Below are 11,257 nucleotides of genomic sequence, written 5' to 3' on the forward strand. Positions count from 1 at the left end.
CTAACAATATGATGTGTTCTTTTAAGAAAAATATGTATAGTAAAGAGATAATATATAAATCTATTTGGTCATTCTCAAAGAAGCATTATAATGTGAATACATAATAGATATTGAGGTTTATTCCCCAGTGTATCCATTCCATCCCAGAAGACTTTGTGAGCAAATTATGGTAATTCATTCTCCATGACAATGATTTGTTCAGGAAAAAGCATATGACCCACCTGTGACTATTGTAGGCATAATTCGAAACTGCTACTCCCCAAAGATGTCCTACCCTAATCCCTGAAACCTATGAATATGATATCACCTTGATGATTATGTTACATTATTTGGCATGGTTGGTCTTTTAAAAAGGGTAGGTCTAATCTAACCATATAAGTCCTTACAGGCAGAAAGGTCTCTTCAACTGATAGGAGAAAGGAAAGTCAGAGAGATTTGAAGCACAAGAAGAATTCAAGTGAGCTCCTTGATGAGGAATGTAGTCAGGCCCAAGGAGCTGAGATCAACTCCCAGCTGAGAGAAATCAAGGAAACAGCGACCTCAGTCTTACAACCATGGGAACTGGATTTTGCAAACAGCCTAAATGAGCGTGGAAGGGAATTTTCCTTAAGCCCTCCAGACAGAAGGCCAACTCAGCCTTCACACTGATTTTGTGAAGCTTTGTGAAGCCCTAAACAGATGACTCAGTAGAGCCAAACTGGAATTCTGTCTTACAGAATTGTGAGATAATAAATGAGTGTAGCTATAAGCTGTGAGGTTTTTGGTGATTTGTTATGACAGTAATAGAAAACTTGTTCTGAGGAAAAATTATTACTTCTACAAAAGAGCCGTAGGACAAATTTGTATTTCTTTTCTCTTTGAATGTTGCTGTGTATGGGCCTAATGGCTACAGCTGACTTGTTCATATACATGCTTATGTTGATGGCATTCCTTAAAATAATCACAGAATAACCCCTACTAAAACATGAAGCAAACCTAAGTCTTCACGCCACTAGAGACTAACCTGCAGTCCACTCTACCTCTGGAACTACTGATATGTGAGATAATAAATTTCTTTATTGTTTCAACCAGTTTAAGTCAGGGTTTCTATTACAGACAAAATATTGTAACTGATAGGCTTATTGGCATAAAACTACAGATGGTCCCTGATTTACAATTGCTTGACTTATTTTTTTACTTTACAATAATGCTAAAGCAATATGCTTTCAGCATAAACTTTACTTTGAATTGCAGTCTTTTCTCAGGCTAGCGATATGCAGTGTGATAGTCTCCCATGCTGGGCAGCAGCTTCACGCCACCACTCCCAGTCAGCCAGAGGATTATGAAGGTAAACAACCAAAAATATTCCACAGTGTACTGTGTTGCCACAGGTTTTTGGATTTGTGTTATGTGTTTTGCCATCCCATAATGTATTCAAAATACCTCTCTGTGTATCCTGCTTCTGGTGAGAAGAGAAAGTCAATTACTCCTGAGATGAAGCTCAAGATAATTTCCCAACTGTAGGCTAATGTAAGTGTTCTGAGCACTTTAAGGTAAGCTAGGCTGAGCTATGATGTTTGATAGGTGTATTAAATGCAGCTTTATGTGCCCCAGGCATGAAACAGCTCTGGCTACCAACATAGGCATCAAGCTAGGATGAACTAAGAACTATACATCTGCTTTGACCCTGACTGATATAAGAGCAACACCACCAATCAGGTATCTCCTTGCCCATTGCCAGGGGGTTAAATGCATTTTTAACTTATGATGATTTCAATTTACAATGGGTTTATTAGGACATAACCTAAATCTTAAATTGAGGAGCATCTGTAGTATAGTTGCATCTAGAAATGCTTAAAGGAACACTAGACATTAAAATGAGAGACTTGAGATAACATATTTCACACATTTAAGAAAGGATCTAGTCCTGGCTGATTTGGCTCATGATTCCCCGCTCTGGCTGAGGTCATGCAGGAGGCAACCAATCAATGTCTCTCTCTCACATCAATGCTTCTCTCTCTCCCTCCCTTCTTTCCACTCTCTGTGAAATAAATGGAAAAACATCCTCCGGTGAGGATTAACAACAAAAATGTAGCTAATTTTCTTTCCTTTTTAATTCACATATCTAATGAAATAAGAAAAATTCAAAAGAAGATTATAAGCTATCACTGTGCTGAAATGAAAATTTCTACCTAATTTCAATATATATGGTTGAGAAATTTAAAGTTTGGTCAATAAAAATGATGTACTTTATTTTCATAGTATAAAATGCCAAAACATCAACTATACTTGGGAATTTGTATCTAGTTGGTTATATAAGTATGAATTCAGAAGAGATTATGGTTGCTATAGAAATTTGAAAGTCAGCATACAAGAGGTAATTAAAAACCACTTTAATGTTTACCCAACATGAGGCCACAATGAGAGAAAAGTAGTCCCTGTAGACAGTAAGAACCCTTAGAAACAACCAAAATGACAGATTTGTAAGTGAAAAAGGAGGAGCCTGTGAAGGAAAAATAACAAAATTGGTTAAGCAATTGTGATTAGAATCAGAATAAATAATGTCAAGAGCATAGAGGATAAAGTTTTGAGAAGTGTTTGTCCAATGGTCAGAATTAGAGGAGAGTCCTGGCCGGTTTGGCTCAGCAGTTAGAGTGTCAGCCCTCAGACCAATGAGTCGCAGGTTCCGTTCCAATCAATGGTACATACCTCGGTTCCGGTTAGTCCCCGGCACTGGTCGGGGTGGTGCGGAGGCAACCAGTTGATGTGTTTCTCTTGTTTCTCTCCCCCTCCCACTCTATCTGATGATGAATAGAAAAATATCGAGTGAAGATTTTTAAAAAATCTTTATTAAAAAAAAGTAGAGGGGTGATTCAGCAAAATTAAGGTCGAAAGAATTCACTGAATATCATAATTACAGTACATTATTTTATTTCAGTAAAGAGAATTTCATTCTTGGGTGAAGAAGGTGGAGGATAGGCAGAAGACATATTGTTGTGGGTTGGGCAGTGGGAGGGACATTTTATCTTCTGAGACAGGAAGGAAGATAATAAAGATGGACGAAGATATTTATCACAATGGAAATACACAAATGTAGACACATGGAAATAATACAACAGCAGGATACCTAAGCTCAAGTGAACTAGTTACAAGGAGGAACAATGCTTATGAGATTTCCTAAAACACCATCTTACACAATCAGAATAATTATTGATGTCCAGGAAAGGACACCAACCTCAAATGCAGCTATAAGAAAATACTAATTTATTTTTCTACAATTGTCAGTACAGAGTGCTGCAGTGAGTGATCTCTTGAGAATTTAGCTATTGGGTAAAAAAGATTGTCTTTAAAGGTTTGTTAAACCATGTACTTCCTTATAATTGATATATAGGCAGTCACTTGAAAGATAGAATTCCTGCCAAGTCCGTAAGATTTGAATGTACTTTATTAAATATATTAGCATACCTAATGAAAGAATTTATCCATAAAAAGAAACATTGAATGGCTACAGAAGTATAGTAAAAGGAGAATCACCCAGGCAAACCCACACACACACAGGGATGAATTTATTTGTCCTGCTGTCAAAGCTGTTCCTGTGGGGAAAATCAATAGAGAAAATATATGCCCAGAAATTATTATAATCCAACCTATAGACAGAATAACATGGGAATTAAGAGAAAAGGGAGATGACTTCTAATTGATCAATGACATATAAGCCTTGAGACAGGGAGGATAAAAATAAAGGTGGTCAGGTATATGGAAGAATTTGCTACTGTTCTATAATTTTGTCACTTCTATCTGTTTTGTTTTCCCAACCATGTTATCGAGTTCTTTCTGGTCAAAGACTCATAGTAAGATTGTAATGAAAAAAAACTCTCAACATTATTTGCTCTAGAAGGGTTACAACTGAACTGCAACTGGTCTATAAGCAAAAAGGAAGAATATATTCTCTCCCGTGACCTAATGGGAATTTCTGTCTATTTAGCCCTTCACTTGGAATAGTATCAAAGCTCTTCTGATTGTCACAGCTTACAAAGTAGTTACAGGTGATGTCCCTATTACTAATTAAGAATAAGAACTTGAGACTATGGGAAGAAATAGCAAGTTATTTGGTCAAGATTACACTTGTAACAAAGACCCAGAGCCAAGGTAGGAAAGGACCATCCTCATTTCCTTGACAAATGAAGTGTTAGATCTTGTTCCAAGCCCCAGAGAAACAGCAACAAATAAGAAGACAACATCCTTACTGTCAAGAACACGACAGTCTAATATGTACAGGGATAGGCAAACTACAGTCCCCCAGGCCAAATTCAGCCCACTGCCTGTTTTGTAAATTAAATTTTTTTTTTATCCTCACCCGAGGACATATTTCCATATTTTGTTCAGATAGAGTGGGAGGAAGAGAGAGAGAGAGAGAGAGAGAGAGAGAGAGAGAGAAACATCGACATGAAAGGGACACATCGAGTGGCTGCCACCCACACGACCCAGGGCCGGGGACAAACTGCAACTGATGTACGTGCCCTTAGTGGGAACCGAACCCAGGTCTCTCTGGACTGCAGGCCGATGCTCTAACCGCTGAGCCAAACCAGCCAGGGCAATAACATTTTTTTGTAACACTGCCATGTTTTTATTTCTATATTGTTGTTTTCAGCTACAACAGCAGAGTTGAATAGTTGCAACAGACCACAGAGCCTGTAAAGTCTGAAATATTTACTATTTGGTTCTTTACAGAAAAAGTCTCACAGTCTCTAAATTAATAACTTCTTACATTCTTGCTCACTTCATGGAAATTACATCTGGGTGGTTTTTTTTTTAAGTTTTTGATGTTATTAACTTTTGTGATACATTTTCAACATTTTATGAAATTTCAAATGTACAGAAAAGTCTTAGGAGTAGTACAAAAATCTTCCACATACCCTTCACTCAGATACAAAAATTATTAATATTTCACCACATTTTATTTATCTCTATGGAAGTTATAATTTTTATATTATGTTATAATTTTATATGTATTTATATATATGTGTGTTATAATTTTTCTGAATCCTTTGAAATAAAGCTGCAGTACTATGCCCCTTTACTGCTAAATACTTCAGTGTATATTTCCTAACAAGGGAATTCACTTACATAACCACAATAAAATGATCAAAGTCAAGAATTTTAACCTTGAATAATATTATCTAACTATAGAACTTTAAATTTTATCAATTTTTAAATGGTAGCTTTTATAGCAAAAATAAAAACAAAAACAAATCTGATTCAGGAACCAATCTGGCTCATACTTTACTTTTAGTGTTTATATCTCTTTTGTCTTCCTTAATCTAGAATGACTTGTTAGTCTTTTATTATCTTAATATTTCTGAAGAATACAGGCCAGGCATATGTCCCTCACTTTAGATTTTTCCAGTGATTCCTCATGGTTAGATTCAGGTTATGCGTTTTGGCAGGAATACTACACATGTGTTACTGTATTCCTACCACTATTACACACCAGAAGGCACATGATGTGGATTTTTCTCATTACTGATGATGTTAACTTTGATCACTCAGTTAAGGTGATAATTGGTGATTTGTGATAAGATACTTTGGGACTATGTAGCTATCCTGTTCTTTATCAATGATATAGTTTGGGTATCTATTAATAATTTATACCTGACTCAATTGTCACTTAGTAATAGATTTTTTACTTTCCATTGTAAGTGAATGAGTCAAACAGGCAACGGACAGGGACTCCTTGGAACCACAGCATGTCATGTCCATGACAGTCAGTTGAGCTGAGAACTCCAGGAATCCTTCAAGCCAAAAATAAGAATTAAGTTGTGGACTTTAAGGGAAGCAAAATTTTCAAATGTGGAAGAACCTGCTTCTATTATAGCTGGAGGGCCATTGGTGAGAAGAAGCCTATACCCTAGTTTTGAATAATTCATTAAATAGTTGAACTTTATCTGAAAGAATTTGCACACACACCTTTGGCTAATGAATGTTCCTCAGGAAAATCAAAGAGAACAGAAACAAATGTTAGGACCAAGCATTCAGCCTAAGACGCTGTGAGCCTTAAACTTTATCAAGAAGAAAAACAAGGTGACCACAGGACTAGGGCTCAGCATAAGCTCAACCCAGGTTGAGAAGCAACCCATCCATTGTTTGTGCTCAGAGGGTAAAAGAGGATGTTGTAGGCAAGGGAAAGTCCCTCTGCTTAGCTTAGTTTCACCAGCTGGAGCCCTATAAACTAGACTGGCCAAAGACAGGTTAACAAGAGAATGGCAGATAGAAGACTATTAACATATATATATGTCTCATATGTATACATGGGAGCACCCACTGATGAGTAGCCCAAAGAGGTAGCTAGAACTTGAGTTTAAATACCAACAAAAGAAAAGGTGTTTGGGGCTTTGGGGCAGAGAAGGTAAGTTATGTGAAGGTGACCAGGAAAAGCATGGTAAACAAGTGTTGTTTAGTAAAGTTTGTTATGAAGAATTAAATTGGTGCCTTCTCCATTGATAAGAGTTGCTAAGAGTCCCCCTCTTCCTGGTGAGGGAATTGGAGATATCTCTACAAATGAAATTTTTCTTTATAAATTTAAATTTTCTTTACAAAAGATAACTTGTGTCTGTTTTTAGGGCTTTTTCCCAAATTTCCTAGTTTTCAGTAAATAACCTTTAGCTCAAAATAGTCCATATGCCCAAAGCAGCATATTTTAGTACCCTGTCAATATCTATAAAGTACTAGGGATTCTGGTTCTTACAGCAGTGGACACCAGAATCCATCGTAAGCTGCCAGAACCAAATTTGGCAAATAGTTTGGATGTTTTTTATCCTTTTCCTCTTCAAGATGGGCAGCAAAGAGCTTCCTACACACCTTCTTCAGGTCACACCCAGCAAGTTAGGCAGAGCATGGTGCTAGGAAAAAACTTCAAGAAATTTTAGAGATAATTATTGCTGGTAGTGGGTTTACTTTTAACTTTTTTATTGTGATAAAATACACATAACAATTTATCATCTTAATATTTTCCAAGTGCACAGTTCAGTGGTATTAAATACCTTCATAATATTTGCAACCATCTCCATAAATCTTTTCATCTTGTAAAACTAAAATTGAATACCCAATTAAACAATAATTTCCCATTCCCCATTCTATGCAGTCCCTGGAAAACAATATTCACTTCCTGTTTCTATGACATTTTTACTCTCTAGGTATCTCATCTAAGTGGAATAATTCTTTATTTGTACTTTTATGACTGACTATTTCACTTTGAATAAAGTCTTCAAGTTTCATCCACGTTGCAGTATGTGTCAGAATGTCCTTCCTTTTTAAGGCTAAATAACATTTCATTGAATGTATATATGACATTTTGCTTATCCATCAGTTTATGGACACAAGTTGCTTCCGTGGTTAGCTACCATAAATAATGCTATTTTGAACATAGGTATACAAATAACCATTTGTGAGAGTTTATACCTTAAATCATGTGGTAGTTCTAGTTTTAATTTTTTGAGGAACCACCATACGTTCACAGTGGCTGCACTATTTTACATTCTCATCAACAGTGCACAAGGTTTCAATTTCTCCATATCCTAGTACCCATCATAATGGGTGTGAAATAGATCTCATTGTAATTTTGATTTGTATATCTCTAACGATTAGAAATGTTGAGGATCTTTTCATATGCTTATTGGTCATTTGTATATTTTTCTTTATCTTTTTTTTTCTTATATGGAACACTTCATGAATTTGTATCATCTTTGCACTGGGCCATGCTAATATTCTCTGTATTGTTCCAATTTTAGTGTATGTGCTGCTGAGGCAAGCACCATGTGTTTTTCTTGGAGAAATGTTTGAGTCCTTTGTCTGTTTTTGAATTAGGTTGTTTGGTTTTTTTAGTTTAGTTTTAGAACTTCTCTATATATTCTGGATATTAATCCCTTGTCAGATGTGATTTGCAAGTATTTTCTTCCATTCTGTGGAATGCCCTTTAACCCTGTTAATAGTGCATTTTGATGCACAATTTTTTAAATTTTTATGAAGTCAAGTTTGTCTGTTATTTCTTTTGTTTCCTCTGCCTTTGATGTCATATCCAAGAAATCATTACCAAATCCAATCCCAGGAAGATTTTGTTACATGTTTTCTTCTAAGAGTTTTACAGTTTTAAGTCTTATATTTAGATCTTAGACCCAGTTTAGTTAACTTTCATACATGGTGGTAGGTCAAGATCCAACTTTATTCTTTCCATGTGATTATCCAGTTTTCCTTGCACCAGGTATTAAAAAGACTGTCCTTTCCCCACTGAAGGTCTTGGTAATCCTGTCAAAAATCATTTGACTACGTATATTTTTTTTTTATTAATTTATTTTTGTTACAGATGTTCCTCCTTTTTTCCCCATTGACACCCTCCTTCAGATCCCCCCACCCCGTCCCCGGCTTTGTTGTCCGTGTTTATCAGATATGTGTATATGCATATAAGTTCTCTGTTTTATCTCTTCCCACCCCCCACCATCCCCTCTTCTGAGGGTTGTCAGTCTGTACCCTACTTCCACGTCTCTGGGTCTACCCTATTCCTCAGGTTGTTATGTTCATTATATTCCACAAATAAGTGAGTTCATGTGATATTTGTCTTTCTCTGCCTGGCTTGTTTCGCTTAGGATAATACTCTCCAGGTCCCTCCATGTCATCTCAAAGGATGAGTTTCTTACAGCTGCATAATACTCCATTGTGTATATATACCACAACTTTATCCATTCATCTACTGATTGATACTTGGGCTGTTTCCAGATCTTAGCTATTGTAAATAGTGCTACTATGAACATGGGGGTACATATATTCTTTCTGTTTGGTGTTTCAGGCTTCTTAGGGTATATTCCTAGAAGTGGGATCACTGGGTCAAATGGAAATTCCATTTTTAATTTTTCGAGGTAACACCATATTGTTTTCCATAGTGGCTGCCCCAGTCTGCCCTACCAGCAGTGGACTAGAGTCCCCTTTTCTCCACACCCTCGCCAACACTTGTTGTTTGATGATTAGTTGATGGCGGCCATTCTGACAGGTGTGGCGGCCATTCTAAAACATTGTTGTTTTAATTTGCATCTCTCTGATGATTAGTGATGTTGAACATTTCTTCATATGTCTCTTGGCCATTTGTATGTCCTGTTTAGAGAGGTGTCTATTTAGATCTTCTGCCCATTTTTTTTTTTATCCTCACCTGAGGACATTTTTTCCATTTTTGTTCAGATAGAGTGGGAGGGAGAGAGAGGAAGAAAGAGAGAGAGAGAGAGAGAGAGAGAAACATCGATGTGAAAGGGACACATCAAGTGGAGTGGCTGCCACCTGCACAACCCAATCAGGGCCGGGGACAAACTGCAACCGAGGTACATGCCCTTAGTGGGAACCGAACCCGGGTCTCTCTGGACCACAGGCCAACGCTCTAACCACTGAGCAAAACCAGCCAGGGCCGAGCTCTTCTGCCCATTTATTAATTTGGTCCTTTGTCTTCCTTTTGTTGAGTTGTATGAGCACTCTATATATTTTGGAAATTAATCCCTTATCTGATGTATCATTGGCAGTTATGCTCTCCCATACAGTGGGTTGCCTTTCCATTTTGATGGTTGTTTCTTTTGCTGTGCAGAAGCTTTTGAGATTGATGTAGTCCCATGTGTTCATTTTTTCTTGTTTCTGTTGCCTTAGGTAATGTATCAGTGAAAATTCTGCTGCATATGATGTCTAAAATTTTGTTGTCTACATTTTCTTCTAAGATTTTTATAGATTCCTGTGTCACATTTAAGTTTTTTATCCTTTTTGAGTTTTTCTTGTGTATCACCATACACAATTTCATTTTTTTCCATGTAGCTGTCCAGTTTTCCCAACACCATTTATTAAAGAGGTCATCTTTACTCCATTGTATGCTCTTGCCTCCCTTGACAAATATTAATTGAGCATAATGTCTTGGGTCCATTTCTGGGTTCTCTGTTCTGATCCACTGGTCTATATGCCTGTTCTTGTGCCAGTACCAGGCTGTTTTAATTACAGTAGCTTTATAGTATAACCTGATATCCGGTATTATGATCCCACCTACTCTGTCCTTCTTTTTCAAGGACAAAGTGGCTATTCGAGGTCTTTTTTGGTTTCATATGAACTTTTTAAATATGTGTTCTAGTTCTGTAAAATATGTCATTGGTATTTTGATGGGAATTGCACTGAATCTATAGATTCAGTGGATATTTTAATGATGTTAATTCTTCCAATCCATGAACAAGGTATGTGCTTCCACTTTTTTATATCTTTCTCTATTTCTTTTTTTAATGTCCTGTAGTTTTCTGCAAATAGGTCCTTTACTTCTTCGGTTAAGTTTATTCCTAGGTATCTTAATTTTTTGCCGCAATGGTAAGTGGAATTGTTTTTTAGTTTCTCTTTCTGTGACTTCATCATTGGTACGTAAGAATGCCATCGATTTCTTGACATTAATTTTGTATCCTGTTACTTTGCCAAATTTATTTATTAAGTCTGGTAGATTTTTTGATGGAGTCTTTAGCGTTTTCCATGTATAATATCATGTCATCTGCAAATAATGAAAGTTTCACTTCTTCCTTTCCAATTTGGATCTCTTTTATTTTTTTCTTCATGTTTGATTGCTGTGGCTAAGACTTTCAGTACTATGTTAAATAAGAGTGGCGAAAGTGGGCATCCCTGTCTTGTTCCTGTTCTTAAGGAAAATGCTTTTAGTTTTTGCCCATTGAGTATGATGTTGGCTGTAGGTCTTTCATATATGGCCTTATAATGTCGAGATATGATCCGTCTATTCCCACATTGCTGAGCATTTTTATCAGAAATGGGTGCTGGATTTTGTCAAATGCTTTTTCAGCAGCTATTGATATGATCATGTGGTTTTTATTCTTCATTTTGTTTATGTGGTGTACCACATTTATTGATTTGTGAATATTGTACCAGCCTTGCATCCCTAGGATGAATCCCACTTGGTCATGGTGAATAATTTTTTTGATGTATTGCTGGGTCTGATTTGCTAGTATTTTGTTCAGGATTTTGGCATCTATGTTCATCAGGAATATTGGCCTGTAGTTTTCTTTCTTTGTAGAGTCATTTGACTGTATTTGAGAGGGTTTGTTTCTGGGCTCTCTATTTTCTTCCATTGGTCAATATGTCTGTCTTTGTACTTGTACCATACTGTTTTGATTACTGCTACTTTCTAATAAGTTTTGACATCAGTAATTGTGAGTCCTCTAGCTTTGTTCATCTTTTTCAAGATAATGTTGGCTATTTGGGGTATCTA

The 11,257-nt window shown here is 36.5% G+C and overlaps 1 non-coding gene and 1 pseudogene across 1 annotated transcript; both read right to left on the reverse strand.

Annotated features, from left to right (window-relative positions):
• Positions 1-1,580: 1,580 nt before the first annotated feature.
• On the reverse strand, positions 1,581-1,725 carry LOC118622584 (annotated as a pseudogene).
• Positions 1,726-7,686: 5,961 nt separating this feature from the next.
• Positions 7,687-7,790, reverse strand: LOC118621734. The gene has a single exon (XR_004957772.1). It is a non-coding gene; the product is annotated as a U6 spliceosomal RNA (small nuclear RNA).
• Between the last annotated feature and the right edge of the window lie 3,467 nt (positions 7,791-11,257).

The sequence above is a fragment of the Molossus molossus genome, unplaced genomic scaffold (assembly GCF_014108415.1).
Source record: "Molossus molossus isolate mMolMol1 unplaced genomic scaffold, mMolMol1.p scaffold_m16_p_1, whole genome shotgun sequence".
NCBI classification, from domain to species: domain Eukaryota; kingdom Metazoa; phylum Chordata; class Mammalia; order Chiroptera; family Molossidae; genus Molossus; species Molossus molossus.